Source organism: Triturus cristatus, chromosome 3_1 (assembly GCF_964204655.1).
Source record: "Triturus cristatus chromosome 3_1, aTriCri1.1, whole genome shotgun sequence".
Taxonomy (NCBI): Eukaryota; Metazoa; Chordata; class Amphibia; order Caudata; family Salamandridae; genus Triturus; species Triturus cristatus.
The window spans coordinates 605,637,740-605,661,825 of NC_140583.1; the positions used below are offsets into that span (position 1 = coordinate 605,637,740).

At 45.9% G+C, this 24,086-nt stretch overlaps 1 protein-coding gene across 2 annotated transcripts in view; it reads left to right on the plus strand.

Annotated features, from left to right (window-relative positions):
* The first annotated feature begins 2,045 nt into the window (after positions 1–2,045).
* The window catches only part of LRRC28 (leucine rich repeat containing 28), a 431,942-nt gene continuing 409,901 nt past the window's right edge, over positions 2,046–24,086 (plus strand). The window contains exon 1 of one of the 2 annotated variants that reach the window (XM_085644518.1): positions 2,046–2,262. The gene's annotated coding sequence lies outside the window, so the exon portion shown is untranslated. The remainder of the gene's footprint in view (positions 2,263–24,086) is intronic. The other variant, XM_085644516.1, reaches the window with a different exon arrangement.

A 24,086-nucleotide genomic window follows, 5' to 3' on the forward strand; every position in this document is an offset into this window, starting at 1 on the left:
AATTAGTTTGTGCACTGCAATAAAACCACATTCTTCTCACCTGCAGTTATCATATTGAGTTGAAATAGCATTACTGCTTATAAGCATCTTGTATAGTCTAGGAACCCATTCCCTTGTTCCATCGATAATAACAAAGGCTTATATAGGAGACAGAAGACAATTGACTTGCCTCTTGACTTATTAATACAATGTCAGTATAGAAGCAATGTGGTTCACTAATTGTAATAGAGGCCACTCAGTGCAGTCATTATCTAATGTATTGAAAGTAAAAATCTAAATGATACATTCTTTAGTTGAAAAGATTGTATCTCAGATAAAAAGTAAATAAAAAAAATAGGCAGTCAGGACACCTACAGCACAGTGGAAAGCCAAGGCCGAGCTAAGAACTGTTGTCTTGAGCCTCCAGAGCCCTGATCTTTAGGACTGTTCTTTGGTCATCATCTACTTTATTCTATGTCACAAGGGGCAGGGTGCCTTTTTTTTGGCCACAGCTTACTGTTTGTGTTTTTAATACCGTAAAACTGCAGCTCGACATGAAGGAGCTGAGTACTCTCGAGATTCTCGCTATCTTCAAAATATCGAGGAACAATTTGAAAGAGCAAGTGACAGAATGGCTCTGATTTAAGCAAAACAGTGGACAGTGATTTCTTCAAATTTCTGGAACATTGTATATCGTATCTGGAAAAAGTGTTAGATTTTTTTCACAGTGCCATGCTGTTTACAGGAAGTGATAACTTCTAAGAAACTTTTCGAAGCTGTTAACCCCAACCATCATCTGCAACTCCATTACCTTTACAAAAATACAGTTTAATGGCTACTGCTTCACGAGTTGTTGCAGGCAACAACCAATTGTATGCGCAGAAATGGCAAACTGATATTTTAAAGTTGCCTGGTTAAATTTCGAACGTAAAAAAATCAACTCTGAACACGAAGTCCAACAACAGGGGCATTAATGGCCAGGTGTACAATTGTGAAATGTTCCTGATTTTGGCTGTCAAATGTTAGTAAGTGTATATATGTTTGCAATTTTTTTATTCGTTGAATAAGTCGAGCTACAAATTAATGTTTACTACTGCTTTGTAACACAGAAACCTAGGAACATAAAGTAATTTAGACGTGTACTTGGTTGACGTCTATTTTAAAATTAAGGCTCCCTTGTTTCTTTTTTTTACTGATTCTTACAGATAAATACAGACAAAAAAACATTTATTTTCATGTCTGTATTTATTTTTGACTGTGGATAAAAATGGAAATTAGGTCTTAAAAAAAAATTATTTTTAAAAACATGATTGCCAGGCTAATAGTCGAGGCAAAAAGGAGGATTGACTGGCAAAGGGGTTACAACAATTAATTGTACTAATGAGGCTTAAAGGACATTAGATATGCACAAGTTTGATACAAAAAGGAGCATGTTTTCATATAAGCGTATTGATTTATCATCTGTCGGTGTTCATATCATTGAAACTTGTCAGGAATTAAAGTAATGTAAAGGAGTGTTCATTTAGTGGTTAAATAAATGTGGAAATATTCTAGTTTCAATTTTTCACAAAGCCTAAAACAAATATAGAAATATAGAAATAACATTAGCAAAATATAAATAAGGATAAATATAGAAATGTCAAAAACCAAATATCAGGAGCCCTATTTATAATTACATGGCATTTCCGATGTGTCCCTAAAATGGACTTTGTTCCTATTCTGTGACCCTTTCTCCTGAATTTCTTGTCACTGCTAGTTTGCTAGCTTGCCAAGCAGGCACCATATCCACATGCCAGACTTATTGTTTCGGATTGAATGTTCCGGAACACGAGCCTTACCCCCTCCGTCCATAAACAACGTTAATATGAGAAGCCGAGGGCAAATTATTAGAAAGCGCATTCTAATAGGCTGTATAGGATCTTGGCTGAAATAGTTCTTCTGAGTAAACCCCGCTATTGCCTAAAAACAATTACCCGCCCAAAAAGACGATGCACCCATCACAAAGAAATGTTGTTACGCCTGAAACTATAGCCCCCCACTTCTACGCCGGAAGAAAGCTGCGCGCTGCTCCGGAAGGCATGGGCCAGCCGCACGCGAGCCGGCAGTGCTGGCTGGTTGCGTTAAAGTCCTTGCATGTTGAGGTCGGCGCCGACTTCGGCGAGGAAGGGGTTGTTCGGGCAGACTGACCCCCGCGATCCCCAGACTCTGGTATCTTTGAGGAAGTTTAGCCTGCTGGAGAAAGGGGAGAGCAGCAAACAGGAGCGCGTCGCGCCCTGACAGCGGGTTAGTGCCTGGAGAGGGGCCCAATTATTGAGAAATGTGGTGCATACTAGTTTCCAAATTGACAGTTCGCTTCAAAGTGTGACATTTTTCCATTTTTTATGTGTGTCTCTGTTTTTTACCTACATGTGAATATTTTTTTTATTACCAAACAGGGCAATATCAATTTAAAGCTGCTCTTTTTCGAAACTATACCGCAGTTTGTCATTATTATGAAGGAATGGCTGTAACAAACCCAAAATACTTTAAGGTTGAACGGTGCAGACTGAGGGTCTTTTTACCAAAACATATGGGCTGAGCAAGTGTGTGTGCAACATGTTGAGCTGTGAGCACGTTGAAGACAAGTAGGTCAGAGTACGTTAAATGATTGAAAACATTATATCTAACATGACAGGTCACTAGTTTAACTGAGCTCCTACCTCCCTCTTAACTTGCAGACTGCGGAGTGTTACTCTTGTAAGTCCTTAAGATCATTTCCTCACATACCCACGCTGGATAACCACTTTACATCAACAGAGTTACTTACATTATGCTTCTTAACGTGCTGTAGGCCATCAATCTGGTCTCTCCTTTTTAGGTCGAGCCTACCTAGGACATACTGTAGGCTTACGAGGAAGATACAGGGGCGTAGCTTGGTCAGTAAGATGGGGAAGGGGGTTGAGCTTCAGATTTTCCGACAATCAAGGCTGGCATATAATGTTTAAAAACAGTGACAAGCAGGTTGCATAAGAGAGGCCTAAATAAAGAAAACACAATATTTTGTAAAATGTAAGAAGATTTTTGAGGACTTTCAAAACAGAGAGGGTGAGAGTGTGTGTGTGTTTAGGTAGAGCTTGTGCAGCTCATGCACTTCTGCGAGGCATGCAGTATTGGAGTATGGCTTTGAAGCTCCACCCATATTTTTCATTGGCTTGTGTCATTGTTCTTTGTAACTCTGGCTTCTGATTCGGTGACAGGCTTGTTAGTCCCACCTTAGTACCGCCTTCTCTTCATTTGTAACCTCCCATGAGGACTGGACCTTTTACTGATGTTGTTTCTCGGTCTGTTCTATCAGCACCATTTTCTTTAATAATTTTCACCCATTCCACCCACAACGTGCTTTCCTGATACAGTGCGCACCACCACGCTTTATCACACAGCATGGCTGGACGGCAGGCGCACTTTCACTTTACATTTCAGCCCTGAGGAAATGTGTCTGGCCATAGTTCCATTATAGGCAGAAGGCCCCCACCCACACCACAGAAGAATAAGCATGCATGAATAAATACACAACACAACTTTTTTGTTTGGAGCAAATATTGCTACAGGTTTATTCCATACAAAAGTATGCAATATACGGTGGGTTATCTAACGGGCGATCCAAGGGCAGGCAGCCGTACTAACCTATGCTGCCCTGCCCGCCTGATGAGCCAAGCACTGTGGAAAAACCCAATCAGCGCTACCCTTATAGGGGTGATCCCCCTTACTGGATCACATGACACATTGGTCCCTTATTACTCACGCCCCTTTCAGGGCGGAGCGTAGCAAGGTAAGCCCCCGGTTGTTCAGGCCCACAACCGCCCTAACGGACTAACGGGGCGCCGACGTCATTGTTCCTGTGATTTGGCTCTGACACCCCTATTGTGCTCTTGCAGAGGTATCCTTCTGTACCCAGACTGCTTCCAGATCACCCTGTAACTCCGCCACAGCTCTGGAGGCGGCCCCCGTCGCCTACCGAGCCCCCCACCAACCAAACAGCACTTTCTTCACTTGCACCCGGCTCCTTCCAGTGTCTCTTGCATGTCCAAGAGGAACAGGTCCATTCCAACCTGTGACAAGTGTACCTTATCAGCATCAAAATAGCCTCTCACCGTCATCTGGATCAGCTCATGTCTGATAAACCCAAAACCTCTTTGGTCTGTGAACTTGCGCGTTGCACTGTTAACCCTTTTGCGGGAATGTTCCACTGCTTCATTAGACTTGTCCCCGTGCCAAGACAAGCGTGGCACTATTTCAGACCAAAAAAGCTCGCATTGGCCCATGTGCTTGCTAATCTCCCCCAAGTCAGTCTTCATCGCCTGTAGGAGAGCACCCCTGCCCATAGAAGGGAGATAGTTGCCTCCCAGGTGTATTATCAAGATGTTGGGAAAGCCTTCCCGCCCAGCCATGCCCTGTTCTAGCCTGTTCAGTAGGCTGGACCATCTCATGCCGTGGAAACCCCACCAGACCAACTTAGTGTTTGGGAAGCCCTGCATCCACTTCCTGCGTACGGCCCACTGGGCCAGTCTGGCGACGTACGAGCGGCCAATCACCCACACTTGGAATCCTGGCAAAATAAACAGATGCAATTTCCACACACTTATTTTAATACTTTTCCGTGTTTGTACAAGCACTACATGTTATGCTGTTCAGCTTCACTGCGCACATATATACACAACGCCAAATATGTCACTGTAATTCACTGCACACATAATATTTACAACTGCCCCTTGTCGTGGGGGGTGGGGGGAAGCGCATGACCCACTTCCATTAACCGTCCCACTCAAGGACGAATGTAGCGTTTAAAGCAACGGGATTCCCAGCGTCCCACTTTCTTTATGCTTTCCTGCCCCATGCCTGCCTTAAACGCTGCAGTAGCCGCCCCAATCCGAAATGAGTGACTCGAATACTTCTGGCCAGGGCGGGCAAGCCCTGCACGCCTGAGGCAAGCACCCATGACCTTGTCTATTTGAAAATTAGATAGAGGCACGCGATCCACATGTATCAGAAAATAACCAGGGACATTGGGGCGGACCGCCACGTAATCTTTGACTCTAGAAACAGGGCAGTACCTGTGGTCCCCCAGTGGCATTAGTACTATGTCCGTCCCCTTCCCAGCTTGGTCAGTTTTAGACCTCCTGAGGTGGATCACCAGCCTATCTAACACACTTGCATCGTCGCTGCATAATGCGTCTCCTGACTGGTCGGTTTTAGCCCTAGCCACCAGTTCGCTAATTCGGAATGCCCCAAAGATCGTGAGGCAGAACGCTGCTGCAGAGAGTCGAGCCTCAAACTGCGAAACGGTAACCTGTTCTACTACATCCAGCATGGCTTGGAGTGTGTGGAACTCAATGGGGGCCCTGGTATTGGGGACTCTGACTTCTTCCCTGGCCCACCCTTTTAACGCTGCCGTGATCAAGAAAAACTTAGTGGGATCTTGCTCTCCTCTCAACTTGGCGTCATGGGTTACTGCCGACAAATGACCCCGCACCCACGAGTGACTCTTCTCATGCCTTTTTGCCTCGAGTACGAAGCCCTGCACCCGTTGTTTTAGGGGATGCGCTGCTTGGCCCAGTGTCAGTGAAGTGTTCTGGAAAGTGGAGAGCTGATTTCTGTATCTTTTCCTGGTCCCTGGTGTGAGAGAACTTTCTCCCATTGCTCTTAGTTGCTGTTCCATTGCAGAAGTCGCGATAGCTGCGCAGGGAAAGGGGTCATCGTCGCTCTCGCTCATGGCCAGGCCTCCCGGAAACTGAGCCACTGAAATCGAGAGAGAGCGTCAGCCGCTACATTCCTGACCCCCTCAATGTGTCTTGCCCCAAACTCTACATTGCAGCGCATGCAGACCCTGATCAGCTCCCTTAACAGACACAGAACCAGAGGGCATTTGGCTGTCTGCCCATTGATGGCTTGTACCACCGCCATGTTGTCAGACCAGAATACCACCCTCCTGGCTGACAGCGCATCTGGCCACAGATGGAGTGCGATGACGATGGGGAACAGTTCTAGCACCATTATTTTTGCTGTTATGTTCTTTTTACGCCAAGCATTGGGCCATTTTTGCGCGCACCATTCGCAGTCCATTATAGCGCCAAAGCCCTCTCTTCCTGACGCATCCGTGAAGAGACAAATATCTGGGCTACCAGCCCAGGGGGATCTCCAGATGACTGTACCATTAAAACTCTGCAGAAACTCATGCCACATGAGGAGGTCCTCCTTTAAACCCTTTGTTAATCTAACCATGTGATGCTTTTTTTCGCACATTGGCTGTGGCCCTTGCTAGTCTCCTTGCGAAGACTCTGCCCGCAGGGGCTACCCTGGCTGCAAAATTCAGCTTCCCCAAGAGGCTCTGAATGACACCCAGGGGGGTTTTGTCCTTGCCCAGGAGTGCCTGGATATCCAGCTGCAATGCCTGCACTTTCTCAGCAGGGAGCCTGGACATGCCCTTGACCGTGTCCATCTCGATGCCCAGGAAAGTGAGGACCTGCACCGGACCCTCGGTTTTCTCCGGCCCCAAAGGAACCCCCAAGCGCCCTGCCAGTTCCTGAAAGTGATGCAGTGCTATACTGCAGTGCTGGGTCCCTGCTTTCCCTATGAAGAGAAAATTGTCCAGATAATGTGTGACTCCACCTGTGTTGTTTGACCAGATGAGTGCCCACAGTAAGAAACTGCTAAACGCCTCAAATTAAGCGCAGGAGACCGCGCAACCCATCGGCATGCACTTGTCAAATTAAAATTTGCTCTGCCACTTAAAGCCCAGCAGATGGTGACTCTCTGGGTGTACTGGGAGCAGGCGGAAGGCTGACTCTATGTCAGCCTTGGCCAGCAATGCGCCCCTCCCTGCTCTCCTGACCATGTCCACAGCCATGTCAAATGAACAGTACGAAACGGAGCATGTTCCATCCTCCAGCCAGTGATTAACTGAATTGCCTTCTGCGTAAGACAAGTGATGTATGAGGCGGAAAGACCTGGGTTGTGTTTTGGGGACCACCCCCAGGGAACACACCAGAAAATGTTCCAGGGGGGAGGGAAGACAAATGGCCCTGCCACCCTCCCCAAAGCCTTCTCCTTCATGATTTTTTCATGCACCACGTGCGCAAGCTCCCTGGCTGACTTCAGGTTGTCTGCGTCCCTGCCAACTAGTGGCCCCTGGTATGGAATCTTGAAACCATCTAAGAAACCCTCCGCCAAAATCTTGCTGTCCTTTGTGTTGGGGTACGCCCTGAGCAAGGGGATGAGGGTGTCAATGCAAATTGGTGAGGGGCCCTTTACTGAGGAAACCTTAACTTGAGTAGGGGCTGACGATTAGGGGGGGGGGACCTGGGCCACTGGTGCCGAGAGGGTCTGGAGGGAGTAGGGTGGGAAGGGAGGGGACCGCTCTGTCTGTCTTGTTACTTGTCTGGTTTACTGGCAGCTGGCTTGTTGCTGCAAGACGCTGCCGGATGACCGGCGCCCCACTTGAGGCAAATGTGCCCAAACTTGCAAGCCTTTCCCCATGAGCAGGATCCTGCATTGTACAATCTGCAAGAGTTTGGGTTAAATCGTTTGCCCCCCCTTCCCTAATGGCCGCCACCCCGGCCTCCACGAAAGGACTGTTTGAAAGGACGCTTCGCCACTTGCTTCTGTCCCTTGTAATTTACCTGCCCCTTCTGATTTTTTTGTGGCCCCCTTGATGTCTGCCGTAAACTTCCCCATGTGCTCCACCCAGAGCTGGATTTCTTTTTGGTCCCGGCTCAGGACTGGACACCTCGCCATTCTCTTGCGGAGTTCGCGATCGTAGTTAAACCACCCGACGCCCCCTGTTTTTTCCGCCTCGTCATGGATTACGCGAGAATACTGCCACATTGCGGGAGCCTGTTCTGGAAATTTCTCAGACACCACTGCTGCCAATATAGCGAAGGCATCTTCCCAGTTCTTAATTGTCTTTTCTGGCCAAGTCTGAAATTTCACCTTTTTATCTTCGTCCTTCCCCTCACCCCCCTCCATTTTCCTAGTGTCTTGACCCTCTACTCTGTGCATCAGCAGGGTAAAGATGTCCACAAATTCCCATCTCCAGATACCTTCCTTAGCCACCAATGGTACTTCCCAAGCCAGAAAGCAGCGACCCGATTTTAGCGGTGCTACTGTGACGAGCGGCACAGCTGTCACTGTGCCTACCTTGTCTGCCTCTGCCGGTACCGCAGGCTTGGGAGCATCTAAGGGTTTACCCGATGGCGGGGCAGCTTTGTCTGTCAGACTGGGGCTGGGGGAGGGAGGGACTGCTGGTAGCTGTAAGATGGGTGTAGCCGGTGGTAGCGCGCTCGTGGTTGTATTGCCGCTCCCGGCTGGGGTCTCCCTATTGTCGCGCTCTATAGCCGTTTGCGCAGTGTATCCTTGTTGTGACCCTGCTGTCACTACGGCGGCTGCTGAGCTCGGTAATTCCTGAGCACCTGCGTTGCCAGCCACTTCTCCCCACACTTGCACAATGGATGGTGTACTCTCCCCTCTTGGACCCTTGGTCACAGGCATTGGTGTATGTACTGTATTCCCAAATCGCGATTTAAAGTCATCTGAGATGCTCAACATAGAGTCCATCATCTTACCGAATTTATCAGAGTTTGTGTCGCTAACTGTGATCGGTGGTGGCGGGCCAGCCGGGATGACCGCAGGCACTGCTGCTCGTGTGGGGGAAATCACCTGGACTAGATTCTCTCCTTCAGAGAGGATCAGTAGAGTTCAGCCACTCTATTCTTTTAGACTGCTCATGAGGCACGGGAAGGGTAAATGAGTAACATACAGGATGTTACGACTGGCAGAGCTTGTAAGGTGGGTACAGGACAAGGGTCATCTGCCGAATCAGACTTGAGACTGTCCAGGCCTGAACTAACTTTATCCTGGGTCATTAAAAGATGAGAAGTAAAGCACACTCACAGCTGGGGACAGTTTGTGTTCTAATTATTGTTTATATATGTCTGGTTTTATACTTCTGATTATTAGCATGAATTTTTAAATGGAGTGTTTAGAGTATTCAGCACATAGTATGGATTGTTTCTTTCCTGCTTGTTTAATTTCTGGCACAGTTGGCTGTACGAAAGAGTGATGGGTATATAAATCTTTTATGGGAGTCAGGTACATCATGAACATGTTGCTTCTGAAATACTACTGCTGATTTTATTTTCCTTATTAGTTTTGGGATTAGGAGATGCTTATAGATAGACTGTAGATGGATTGGTACTTGATATGGTTCTCACCATGCCCTATGTGTTCCTCTCTCTTCTCTGTATTTCTTTTCCTTGTCTATTTAAATAAAAACTGTAGAAATATGCTTGATTACATACTTTATTACGGTGATATGGCAGTGAACTGACAATTTTCTTAGTTCTTGCTATGTTTTGTTGTTTTCTTGCTGGGCTATTCTGTTTACATATGTATGAATAGTACTAGTTGCCTTGTCTTCCCTAAAAAAACAATTTTCGCAAAAGGTTTCTTGTGTTTGGTTTAACTAATCATTGAACCACTCCAATCTAATGGCCTGAAATGTGAAGGGCCTTGATAGTCCCAAGAAGCGAAAAAAAGTTTTAAATAATCAGAATTGATGGAAAGCTAATATCATATTCTTGCATAAAATGCAGGTTAGGCTATTTTATTCTTGCAAGACATGTACGCATTACAGAGTTAAGTTGATTATTTTAAAATTTGAATATAATGTACTGCAGTCTTGCACCATCATGGCACTATTGTCCGGGAATATCTATTATGTTTAAAAAACCTGTTCCGCATGGAATAAAGAAAGTGGTTGCTGACCCAGAGGTAGACAGACATGTTGGTAGAACCTGTCCTAGATAATTAGAATACTGCTGTGGATAATATACATCTGCAACCTATAGGCATTCCTCAGTAACCTTTCTAAATCCTATGGTTTCTCTAACAGGTGCAAAAACTATACCTGGAGGAGATTTTGTTGTAGGCTTTGGTTTAACAATTGACAGACCTTCTAGCACGTGTAAGATACATGCACTATACTATCTCCTTGATGTGCGGAGGTCGTGTTATCCATATGTAAACAAATTAATCTTTTTTGCTCCTGTATATAATTATTTTTCCAGAGTATATATTTTTTGCAGGAGAGTAAAATTCAGATTATTGTAATTTCTGATAATTCTAGCATCAGGCTGAAATTGCTTTTGGGTAAATCCGAGGTAAATTCTCATGGTTACTCCTTGAGGTTGCATTACTACCTGATAAATACATTGTAAAATCCTGGTGGCTACAAATTACTGCAAGAATGATAACTCTTATTTCAGTTTTAAGCCCAAGAAGAAAATGATTGAACTGGAGAAAAAGCTGACGTCAATGGAGACACAATTTCTTGTTTCTCTGCGAATTTATTTGTCTTTTGAAGGAAAAAGTGATAATGATGCAAATTTAGTACTATGCTTAAATGCTGAAAATAATGTCTCTTTATTTACAAAGTATTATTACTGGGATTGGGGAAAAGGCTGGTAGACACCTGGCCTCTGGAATGAAGAAATTACAATCCAGTAGGAATTATATCTGTTGAGATGGTGAAAATTTTGTTAGTAAGAATATTAACATTGTCTATGGTTTAAGTTCTCTTATATGAATGAAATGTGCATCCTGTAATAGATGAGTTAGAAAATATTTTGTTGTCAATCTGCCAGTACTTGAGGGAGCTTCCCTGTTGATATGAAAATAACAGAAATCTGGAAGGCAATTGAACAAGTGAAATGTAATAAAGCCTCTGGGCTAAACAACTTTATGAATGAATTCTAGCACACATTTTCTGCTGGCCCTACCCTGTTCTCTTTTCTGAATTCAGCGCATGCATCCTTGGCCCTAGATTATGGACTTTTAAGCAAGAACCACTGATTACTGTGATTATAAACACTGCATCAATATCAAAATGTGAAATTTTCAATCTCATTTTCCTGCATGTTATAAACATGTGGCCTTGATTATGACCAAACAATTCACAGACATGGTTCAGCATTCAACCTGATCAAGTTGGTTTTATGAAAGGGCAACATGTTATTAGTAAATCAAGACACCTGTTACAGGAACAGTCATTTTTCTTGTTACAGAAAAATAGTTTGGTTCCAGTAGGCATAAGATCCCTTTGAGCTACTTTGAGTTTACCTTTGGTGAATTTGGCTGTAGAAATAAAGTACAGTAAAACAATTAATACAGATGCAAGAGTGTGTGCAATTGATATTGTTGTATAGAACTTTTACTTGCAAAGGGTTACTGGTCAAGGATGCCCAATTCACCCTTCATCACGTTTCAAGGATCTCAGTTTGGGAAAAAGTGTTTCAGGCACTTCTCCATGCTTACTACAAATAGTTCATGCTCTGTAATTTGGAAAACATTTTTTTTTGGATAGGCAATAGAGTCAAACAAAAAAGGCTGGAGCAAGTCTGAAGTTTTCCATGTTACGCATTGCTGTTGCCCATCTCACTTTAAATACAGAAATAAAATTGGGCTGTGGAAGGGTTTACCTATGTGGGTAATTTTCTGCAACAGAATCTACAATATATATACGAAAGCCCCAGTATGTTGTGCAAAATCTCCAGCTTTAATTATCTCTAACACTCTTTATGAAATTTGTTAAAAGTGTGTGAGAGTTTACATCGGGGAATCTTGAATGGAGGGAAGTTGAGGTCCAGTTTCCTTTTTCTGCATTATTACAAAACTTTTTTAATTCCAAATTCATACTTCTGTTTCATAGATGACAGAGTTACCAAATTGATGCTGTGTTGGAGAGACTTTTTTAATGCCTTATAATTTCATTTCTCTAACCAGCATGAATAGTTTACCTTTTCATTCCAGCATATCACCATCTGTCAAATGTACAAAAACATCCAAATGCTGCTGCACTGAGGCATCATTTTGGATGGATTCCACACTTCTCTGTAGTACAATTCTATGTTGAAACTTAACAATAAATGCATTTTTGAAGATATTGGTTATCTGCAGTTACTTTGAAGATCAGGATGTACACGACTGCCTAAAATCTATGGTCTCCTTTGAGTTTCTGATTTGGTCTCAATCAAACTCTATTTACTCTAATGACCTACTGCTGCAATCTGCTTGCTTCCATTGAATTTAAAGCAATTGGTTTGCATCTGGCACCATAGTTCCTCTCTATTTACAAGAGGGGTTTGAGTATACACTGGTACAAGCCTTTCTTGAAAAGACTTTCAGAGCCTGGACAAATAATTTGGATCCAGATTTCAGTTTTTCCACACTATTGATTTGCAGTGCAATTGGCAGCGCTAGACTTCACATAAGTGTTAAATTTGTTATCAAAACCTGATCTTTTATTTTTGTGCAGAAATCCATAATGAAAAGGAAAATGGAGTTTGATCACTTTTTAACTTTGCCAGGCTGTTACCTTGATCAAGGATGCTTTGGTCATGTCATGTGGTGTTGGGTATCTTGGGGCTCCGACCCAGGTCTACAAGGTTTGGCGTTCCAACCCACGGGCCCTGGTCTGAGTTCAGTTCACCATCGTTTGAACAGGGAATTCCAGGTTATTGTAGCTCCACACACTCTGCTGGTTAGGTGTCTCTGCGTTCTGGGATACTAGCAGTACCATAGTGACACAGGGACACAGTTGTAATTCAAGCCCAATTTCAGTCTTTAGAATAGCACACTCAAGTACTGCACTAAGAGATGCCACTACACATGTTTAAAAGTGTTTTCAATTTCAACAGTATCATCCTGTTGCTTAGTTGATGAGTAATAATCACACAGAATATAATTAAAAAAGCACTCCTTTGTGTTGCTAGCTGTGAGAATAAAATGAACAGTTCTTACATAATTAAAATCTTCCTGACAGCATAACACCGTCAAGACTACTTCTGTGTGCTTCACTTTGAGAGCATGGAGTAGCTAAGTTGCCTCTAGAGTTTCTTGGGGCCCGGTGCACTGCATACCTGTTCACAGCTGATCAGCTGTGGTTAGCAGACATAAAGAAAGAGTGGTCCCTCGGAAGGAAAATACACAATCAGCTGGACTCCGCTCCTCTCGTTTCTATATTGACGCTTGCCGTATGAGAGGATGTTATGGCAGTCTGGCTGGGCATCTTGTGATTATCTGGTGCAAAGGTCTCTCAAATTCAGTGATCAATTCATGTAGTTTATATAGGATTAACCACTAACTTTTAGTCTGCAAACCAGGGTTTTCCACTAATCTGAGACATAACCGGTCTGAACCAGCATGAGGCAAATACCCCAACTCTGACTACATGTTTATTTAAGAATTTTCCTGTCAGACCTTGAGACATAGATATTGCTTGGCTTGCAGCAGACTAGTGTTGCCTTGTGTGTTAGTACAGTCATTGTTTAGTAGAATTGACACTTTAACAAGTTCGGCAAAAAATAATGACCTGCTGAATGTGAACCAAAGCCTGACAGGCTAACTTTTTTTTTTTTTAATTCATTATGCAACTTGCAACCGCCCAATCAAGGGCAACCATCCACATTGAGTTTTAGCCAATACAAGCCATTTGCAAAGATAAAACGACAATTAGCATTGCATATATAATCAGAGCAAGAGCACTGTAATAACTGTATGGAGTCCCAACACCCTCCCCTGCATGCCCCTCCCCCCCCCCCCCCAAAAGGAATTCACCCCTGCCCACTCCCCCCCCGTAACATGGACGGCAATTCCTTATACACCGAAGGCACATTACTAGACCGATATGCTGACAGGCTAACTTAACTCGCTCAAAATGGAGTCTGGCTTTGAGAGTTTTACGACATCCCCACCTTGTACGCCCGAGTATGACGTATCTGAATACATATAGATGATATTGTAAGGATTTTGACTAAATAAAAATAAATAACCTCAATGCTCTAAAAGGAAGGAAATGTAAAACTTCACATCTAAAATAATTCAACTAATAAAATAAGCTTACATTAATATATGTGAAGCAGCATAAAGTGATGCATTAAGCTCTGCGCAAATTCATTTTTCTTTACGCCGTGCATGTTTCAAGCAGTAGTATAAAAACCTTATATTAAATTAAAAAATATTATCATAACACACCTCAATTAGGAAGAGCTGTATTTTGACAACTAAGCAGACCCTCTCTGTCAGAGGGATTCAGGACACAGTCTCTTGCTTTCAGTGTTGGATTCTGTTAAATTTCTTCTGTTGGATTGTAGGACAACCAACTCTAGTTGTCGATTGAAGATTTTACCACAGCAGCAGGACAACCAACTCTAGTTGTCGATTGAAGATTTTACCACAGCAGCAGGATCACAGGCAGCATAGAAATGGTCAATGGCACCATAGGCACAAAGCCAGCAATGAACCGGATGCTTGTGATGTGGATGGACCAGAACACTGCATTAAATTTCTTGGTTCCAGAGCACTCGAGGATGGTGAGAGTGCTTGGATTCGGGGTAGAGGTGACATCAACGGGGCAAGCCAAACCCCAGGAAGTTATTCAAAGGACAAAGCCGGTCCTTCATAGCAAGCATTTTGCAGCAGGCACAGGAGCATTACTCAACAGTTCTTCTGATGTGGTACAGGAGCAATTCCAGGAAAGCCATTGGGGTCTACTCCACATGTAGTTTTATGGTAATTTGAGTTGCGCAGTTCAAAGACTAGTCTCACATGTAGAGCATCTATTCTGCGAAAGGACAAGATGCGCTCTCACTTAGTTCAGAAAGCCTTTTATACCCCACGTACTGTCCTAGGGTTTCCTGCCACTTCAGCTCAGCTCGACTCCATGTTGTGTATGAGTTTGATATCCTTGTTTGATCAGGAGGAAAATGACACCACAGCGGAGAAATTGAATTATAGTAGAGAATCCTCCAAAATGATTTGAGAACAAACAGTGGACAAATAAGGGAGTCAGAGCTCTAAATACAGCCACCAGACCATATCTGATGTTCTTAAAAAGTTGCACGATACCAGTTGTACTAGATGCATTGAAAATCATTTGTACAATGTCCGCAAAACGAGTGGGGTATTTTTTTTTTTTTTTTTAACAGTCTCTGTGTTTCTGAAGCAGGTCTAGCTGTCTGCAGGTCATAGGTCTCAGCCGCAGAGGTCAAAGGGACATCCTTTCGTACTAAAACAGCAACAAGTTTAATAATTTTATCTAAACGCATGTTCTTCATATCAATTCAAATATCTTTATTCGGATAAAATGTAATATAGTACAATATATATAATCACAAAGCAGACCAGGTATAAACAGCTTGATAATTAATTTTGTGTATACGTTACCCGAACACCTTAGACACCTAAGGCAGACAAGGGCACGCGCTAAAAGGGTAAAAGGGTTGCTTTAAAAACCATTAGATGAATCAGCGAGCTGTTAGCCAATAAGGTACATGAAACTGGAGATAGGGACAAAAAACAAGCGTGTTAATCACAACTCGTGCTGAGCCTGATGGCAGATTTTAAAAAACGTAACACATAAAAGACGGTATTTCCCGTCAACATCTGAAGGAATATAAAAGCAGGCCGAACGTGTCTAAAATTTGCCTGTTTTAAGATGGGGATTAAAAAGGATTTTCTGGGTGTATCATAAAATGGGCAAAACAATGTAAAATAAACATCTTGTGGAGATGAGCCATCGCAGCCGCAGGACGAAAGAGATTGCCCTGTATTTAGTTCCCTGGGATGAGCGAGAAGTAAATAAAAGAGATCCAACTGGAACCTGGTCAGGAGGAATCGATCGTAGGAATTCGCGAAACCCATTCAGTACGGCTCTGCCATCACTGTTGTCCTCAACATGACAAAGCGTTGTACACTGGGCTTCACAAGCTCCCTCTCCTCCCTTAAAATAGTCTGGCATGCGCTAAACGCCGTCTTAAGGAGGGCTAGATCTTCCTTTCGCGCACCATTGGGAATGGAAAAAGGTCTCTTTTTCCCAGGCTCATGAGACTCGTTTCTATATATTTAAGCCATGGTACCTTGGATATGTATTCCAGAGCCAGGCAATCTTTAAAGATTGCCTTATTTAACGAATCCCCCTCTTTAACCCATATTTTTAACTAAAGGAAGACCGGACGATAGACTATCAGATCCGTAATATGGGGCATTCCTAACTTCTCATGGGCAATAAAAGAAGGGGTACCCTGGGGAACAGATAGTCGTCTCATGAATGTATTTTTTGCTATTTGAATGTCCTTTATGTCAACGTATCCTCAGATTTCGCTACCATAAAGAGCCTTTGACATACTTAGCCCTTTAGAGCTCCATTAGGGCCCCCAGTGGTCTTTTCCCCAATTTAGTGGCAAAATAAAAAATTGCTGCAGTCTCCCTATTAAGCTATTTCTCTTGCGTAAGAGATGTGGCCCTCATTTCATAATATCATGCAGGAGTACCCCCAGGTAGGAGAGCGCGAACGTCTTAGGAATCGGGGAAAGCCCTACCTTGAAGGTATATGATCTGCTGGGTCGTGCCCCCATCTGCATGAGATATGATTTCGAATTATTCATCCTCAAATCCAGATCTCCCATAAACTGCGCAAGTGTAGATAAAAGGGTTTGCAGGCCCCTCTCAGTCCTTGCCATCAGGACGGCGTTGGCTGCTTATAGCAGAACCGGGAGACCTTGCCATCCCGCCTGGGGGTAGTTTGCCTTAATCTCCAATAGGATTTTCTCTAAATTGTTAATATAAAGGTTGAAAAGAAATCGGGCCAGAATACAACCCTGGCGAACGTCACCCCTAACGGGGAACGAGCGTGATACCTTCAGGTCAGCAGAGTAGTGCACGACCATCTTGGTGTCTCGATGGAGGTCATTTAGAAAGGAGACTATCTCCCTGTCCACCCCTAGGGAGGTAAGGATCTGCCATAATTTGCCTCTGTTCACGCAGTCGAATACGGATGACAAATCCATGAAGGCCAAAAAGATGGTACCCCGGCGGGCTACTGTATATTTATTTATTTCTTATCAGGAATAGGTTCAAACACTTCACAATTGTAGACCGCCAGGGCGAAAGCCTTATTGGGCCTCCGACAAGACATTGTCGCCCAAGTTAATAACCTACCCAACAATATCCTCCCAACCACTTTTATCACAGTCTAACAGGGAGATGGGTCTATAGCAAATGGTACTGTCCCTATCCCCCTCTGTGAAGACTGGCATAATGATAGAGATCGCGCATGAATCAGGGATACCAAACCTAGTGCCTGCATTAATTACAGAGGCAAGCACTGGGGCCCAATGAGACACATCCAACAGGTAAAGATCAGGAGGGATTCCATTGGGCCCCAGGGCCTTACTACGTGACAAGTCAATAATACCTCGCCTCACTTCGTCCTCCGTTACTGCTAGCGTTGTGGTTGTGCCACCATAATCGGGTAAAGGTGACAGGACCGCAGCTCCTTTAAACATGCCCTTGAAATGACTAACCCAGTCGTTCTCTGCAATGTGTGAATGAAGGACGGGGCTGTTAATAATGCTCCAAAACTTAGCACTGCACTTATAAGTTGTTGCTTCCATGAGTTTACCCCAGGCTTCCTCCTTCAAAGCCTCCCTGCGCTGGCTGAGTGCTAGTTCTTACTGCTTTCTTCGAGTTTTAACTAGCACAGAGTGCCTGGGGGTGGCGTGTAGATCTGATATAAGCCTCCTAAAAGCAAGTGAGCATTCTGGATTAAACCATCTAGGTGCCCTATCCTTCTGGGTTCCATTGGGATGGACCGTTAGTAGCTTTATTTATTTATTTATTTATTTATTTATTTATGGGCTTGTAACGCGCCGGCATCACACCCGAAGGTGTATCTCCGCGCGGTGCTGTGAAGAAACAGGTAGGGCAGCGCTCCAACTAGAACAGGGTTGTCTTTAGGCGTTTCCTGAAAGCTAGATAGCTCGGGCAATCTCTGAGGGAAAGGGGAAGACTGTTCCACAGACGCGGGCCCATGATGGAAAGGGCGCGACCTCCCTGTCTGGTCTTGTTATGTCTAGGAACCTGGAGTAATAGCTGATTGCTGGACCTAAGAATGCGGGAAGGGCGGTGGTATACAAATTTCTCGGCCAGGTAGTGTGGACCGAGGTTGTGAAGACTCCTGTGCACCACACAGCAAATCTTGAATTCCACCCGTTTCCGGATGGGAAGCCAATGGAGGGCCTTGAGGAGGGGCAAGGATGGAGTTCTAGGGGGGGCATTGGTCACCAGGCGGGCCGCAGTGTTCTGAACCACCTGAAGTTTATTAAGCACTCCTTCATTGGCTGCTAAGAATAGGCCATTGCAATAGTCCAGGCGGCTCAAAACGAGGGCCTGGACCAAGGTCTTTCTTGTATAGTCTGGTAGAAGGGGGAACACCTTCCGAAGGAGGATAATGATGTGGAAGCAGGATCCCGCCGTGGTGCTGGCATGATGGGCAAGGGTGAGATCATGATCTAGACGGACCCCCAGGTTTTTCACCACCTGTTTAGGGGAAGGGGCCTGACCCAGACTGGAGGGCCACCAGTCAGGGGTCCACAGGATTTTTGCCTCTCCGAATAGCATGACCTCAGACTTTCCCACATTACACTGGAGAAAGTTCTGGGCCATCCAGCTGGCGATCGCAGTCATGCCGTTGGAGAAAGCTTGTCTTATCTCCGGGGTAAAGTTTTTAAAAGTGAACAGCAGCTGCGTATCGTCAGCGTAAGAGATGGGCATAAACCCGAAAGACCTCATAATGTTAGCCAAAGAGGAGACATATACGTTAAACAACGTAGGGCTGAGACAGGAGCCCTGCGGGACTCCTCTGGTGATGCTGGCCGAGGGGGAGCTGAAGGAGCCCATATTCACCTTCTGGGTACGTTCGGAGAGAAAGCTGGTGAACCACGCCAAGGCGGATCTATCAATACCAATCTCCTTTAATCTGGTAAGGAGAATGGCGTGGGATATGGTGTCGAATGCTGCGGACAAGTCCAGCAGCACCAACACCACTGCCATCCCTCTGTCCAGGGACAAGCGTATAGCATCCGTGACGGAAAGAAGAGCCGTCTCGGTGCTATACCTAGGCCTGAATCCCGACTGAGAGTGGTCCAGACTGCCGGTCTGCTCAATGAAGCTGGAAAGGTGGTGATTCACATGCTTCTCCATCAATTTGCTGATGAACGGCAAGAGGGAGATTGGCCTCAGATTAGTCATATCTGACCAGGGGATGGAGGTGTTTTTCCTGATAGGCTTGACCATGGCCTCTTTCCACTCCCGGGGGACCAGTCCCTCGGAGAGGGAGCGATTGATCACCGTCTGAATGGAGGGACTGAGGACACTCCCAATGAGGTGCATGACACGGGCAGGTACAGGGTCCACTGGGCTGCCTGATTTAATAGTCCCGATCAGGGAGTTGACTTGGTCCAAGCTAATCTCGGGGATAGAGGACAGCGCAGCGGAAACAGCGCCGACTATTCCGGGCTGGGGGCTAGAAGAGGGGACCATTTCCTCAATAGGTGGGCTTGCTTGGGAGATGTTTCGATAAATGGAATCCATTTTATTGGCAAAAAACCCAGCGGTATCCTCACACAGTTTTTGGGTCAGCATTTCTGGACTGTCACAGGCGACGGGCTTGGTAAATGTGCAGAGAACCTGGTACAGTAGTTTAGAGTCATTGCCAGCCTCAGACAGTTGGGAGACAATGTGGGATTTACGGGCAGCTCTGATGTTTTTATGATAGAGTCTCATGGCTGAGCCATAGCGGTCTTTATCGGTCATACTGCGTGAGATTCTCCAGGATTTCTCCAACTTCCTGCAGGCCTTTTTCTCCGCACGCAGTAGGTCCGAGTACCATGGTTCCTGCCTGCGGTCAGAACGCCGATTACAGCGTCTTAAAGGGGCAATTAGGTTGACCGCTGTGATCAAGGCATCATTGTATTTAGACAGAGCCGAACTGGTGGAGTCAGAGGGGAGAAAGTCGGGAGGTACGAAAGTAGTTTTGAAAGTGTCAGCGGACACCTTGTACCACTGCCTGCGCCATAACGAGAGGGGAGCAGGTTGGGAGCGTTCTTTGATGAGGGTGGGGAGGGAGAAGTTAATTACAAAGTGATCGGTCCATTCCACCTGCGTTGGAGGATAACAAGTCAGGGAGTGCGAGTTGGACAGGATTAAGTCGAGGGTGTGACCGGCCCGATGGGTCGGACCTTGGTTGCACTGTTTAAGACCTAGGGCAGATAGATCAGCCAGCAGGTTGCGCGCTTCTGCATTGTCAACCAGTTCACTGTGGACATTGAAGTCTCCAAGGAGTACAAAACTAGTCCCTATGCTGATATGAGGAGCTAGTGTCTCCAGAAGGAGGGTCGAAGCCTCGCCACAAGGGCCAGGGGGACGGTACACCAGTGCTCCCTTCCAGCAAGCTTGTGAAAAGGAACCAATTTTGAAAACAAGGATTTCAATGTCCCTAGTACAGCATTGGTCGAGAAAGGTGACAGTGAGAGTGTCTTTATAGATTACAGCGACCCCGCCGCCGGTTTTGACAGGGCGGTCGAGCCTAAGAATCTTGTACCCCAAAGGGATCCCCAAGGTGATGGCAGGGACCAGATGGGGTTTGAGCCAGGTCTCCGTACAGAAGCAGAAATCAGGGCGGGTCGAGTAGATTAGGTCCCAAACCTCCGAGTGATGCTTCGGGAGGGATCTTATATTACATAGTATACTGTTGCCCCTAGGGGACCTGGGGCTCGAGTCCTCAGGGGTCAATGTGCCTGAAAGGGGAGGGCATGGGTATGACTGGTAGAGGCAATGCCTACATGAGAACGGGCCCCCTGGACATAAGCCAGGGTCCTGAGCGCAACCTTTCGGCGGCGGGTGCCACAAATTACGTAGGTCATTGGAGGAGTACCTGAGTGTCAGAACCGCTAGCGGGAGGTGCCGCGGTAACAGGGGTCATGGCCCCTGGCCCCGTGCGGGCACAGACGGGCTCCTCTCTGGCTCGTCTCAGGCGCGACTAAGGCGCCCCCTGCGCGCAATCGCTGCGCGCTTGGGCGACGAGAGGGCTTAAATGCCCTGCCTGATGCAATCAGCTAGAGCGCTAGCAGCGCGATAGTCTGGGTGGGGTCACTGGCTCTTCCTGTCCCGCCCTCCGCTCAATCGGCACTGGTTGCCGTGTCGGACCGGGGCGGGGCAGGGGAAGAATCGAGCACAAGCCCTCTGAGAGTCAGGAAGTCAGCACATTCTCACAATATTAGCAGTAAGTATCACAAAAGGTTTTTAAAATGTCGTAATCACAAATTAAAAGCTAAACTGTGCAGGAGCACACAAACAGGTACCGGCTAGTGGGGAGCGCCGAGCGCTGTTGCAATCACAGCAGATAGTAAAGCGGGTCGGGGAGACTCTGCCACCGTCCTCCCTTCCGCAAGCTCCCGCTGCTCCTCGCCGCCTTAAATGCCCTGCCTGATGCAATCAGCTAGAGCGCTAGCAGCGCGATAGTCTGGGTGGGGTCACTGGCTCTTCCTGTCCCGCCCTCCGCTCAATCGGCACTGGTTGCCGTGTCGGACCGGGGCGGGGCAGGGGAAGAATCGAGCACAAGCCCTCTGAGAGTCAGGAAGTCAGCACAGCTTAACAACAGAACTGTAGATAGATTCGAAGGCACAGATGATAGACTTATCCAACTTTGCCTCCGCGTTCTGACAAATCTGAAACTCCCTCTGGCACATCTCCAAAAGGGACTCACACAGGGAGTCTGAGGAGATCTGCCCCCATCTGAGCCGTCTCCCTCTGCCGATGCCCAGATCCCCACCTCCAGTACTCTGTCTTTTTAAATCAAATATGGGCCAATTAGCTTTAATACACAGGATTGTTGTCGCTATAATTACTGGCTATTATTGAAAAGTCTGAAATCAGGTAATAGAGGGGAGTGGAGATTAAAATAAAATCCATAGTAGAGAGTTCACGTCCTAGCCCCTTGAAGGTGGGAATTAGATACCTATTAAAGGGAATCATTTTTCCCATGGTTGGTTGCAAATCCAAATCACAGACTAGGGCATTTAGTTTCTTCCCCTGTCTATTATGTTCGAAATGCACACCTGCTACACGTGGGCAAGAGGAATCCTCGCTAGCCCCCTGACCCATCCGCCTTAAGTCCCCACACACATGAATGTTAAAATCCTCTACCAAAACTAAGTTACCAGTCTTACATGGCAAGGCTATACAATTGATCAAAAAGGAACATAATTGTGTGACATTACACACCTTGAGGAGGGAGGATGTGGAATTATAAAAGTTCAGAAGCCGTAATCTATGCGACCCTGAAGAAAATGTTAACGCTTGAAGACACAGGTTATCCGTGTTCAGTTCCACTGTACCACCTCTTAACCTAAGTGAAACATTAACTGCGAGACCCCCTTTCGTCCGACCAGCCCTTGAGGGGATGTAGGAATGTTAAAAAGGTTGAATCCCTCTAGAAAGTAAGTATTGTCAATGGTCCAATTCTCCTGCAAGCAGATAATGTCATATTTTTTAATAAAGCACAACCATGCCGGGTCTGTAAATTTACTAGTTAAACCGGCTATATTCCATGAAATGATATTACAAAAGTTGTTATCTGGTAGATGACTGCTAGAAATCTCCTGAGCCAGCTGGTCCATAGGATCAAAATGTAAAGGAGGCCCCTATGGAATTCATAAGAACTGGCCCGCTCAGTAAATCACAGGTGTCAAGTTGTCAAAGTGGCGCGAAAGAGTTGAAAAGAGGGACCGATGAAGATGCTTGAGGTCATTCAAATAAGGTTGGGGGTCACTGGTTTTCTAACCTGCAATGCCACAGGTAGAGGTGAATAAAAATAGCCCAGAGGTAATGCTCTAATGGAGGAGATCTGGCCCGTGCTGTTGCATTGGCTAGCTGCATGGAGAATCCTTTCTGCCAGATATGATTGGTTAAAATGAATAATTATGCAGTCACCACCGCTACTCTTTTGCGAACCTCCTATCCAGGCCACCCTCCGTACCATAATAATGTGTCTCTCCACTCTAAAGGCCCAAAAGAGTGTTTTTGTTAAGCCATTGAAGGACCTTGTTCTCCAATTGATGGAAGTCCTCAGTAACAACTGGCTTTAGAACTGGCACATTTCCTAGAACCACAACATGCGGAGTTGCTTCCGGGGGTAGATGGATACAATTTGGACCCATGGGCCATGTCATGAGCACCGCAAGCAATAGTTGAGACTTCTCCGTCTGCCACCCTCATATAGGTGGCCAGCTCCCTTCGGTGGCTGGCGTCTGGTCTAGGTAAAACCTAGGGACATCCCCTCACCTGCGGTCCACCTGTAGGAGGTAGATGTTCACAATTACGTGTAGGGGGGCCAGACAGAGGAATGATACTCCTAGAGTGTGTGGATCGTTCATTATAAGCCTAGCTTCTAACAGCCGTAACAGGTGCCGGGACTGCAACTACATCAGCTGCGTCGCTGGTGCGGGTAATCAGATTGGAGGACTTGATGAGTTGAGACAGATTTGAAAATTCCCTCTCAATAAAGGACAGCCTTTGCTTTAATGGTTCCAATTTGGAGTCCAATCTATCAAGAAGGGAACCCACACATGCTTCAAGCATGGCCGCCAGCGCATCTTTCAAGCCGGGGACTATACCCGGGGTGCTGGACGTTGGAATGTCCACTTTGGGACGTTTTGTCCTAACCCCTGGGGTGGAAAACTTGCGCATGGCCTCAGGTCCGACCCCCCACCATGAGACCTCCCCTCCTGCACATCTACCCGAGACACTTTCTTTTGGGCTAGTGTCCCACTTACTAAAATAGGCCCCATGGTTAACTGGTCACTATCGGACTACGTCTCGGTGGCGGTGGGGTGGTGCAGAAATAGCTGCCTACTCCACTCCCACCAGAGAGCTCTGTGGGCCACTTGTGTGAGCGCAAGCTGATGGATGTGGATGATTCGCTGGGGACCGAGAAAGTCGGCGGGCCACCAGTTCAATTTCTTTATCAAGAACCCCCACCGCCCACTGTAGAAAACAGTCCATGGTCTTGGTGACAGGAGCAGCATGGATCACTGTGGTTGTCTTGCGCTTCCCCATAGCTCCCAAATCTATGTGCATGTAGGTGGGTTCAAGCCTCTCCCCTTTGCTGTCCTTTTCCTTCAAAGAGTAAGTAACAGGTAAAGAATGACAAAGGCCAGTTAGTATAATTGATGTGATAC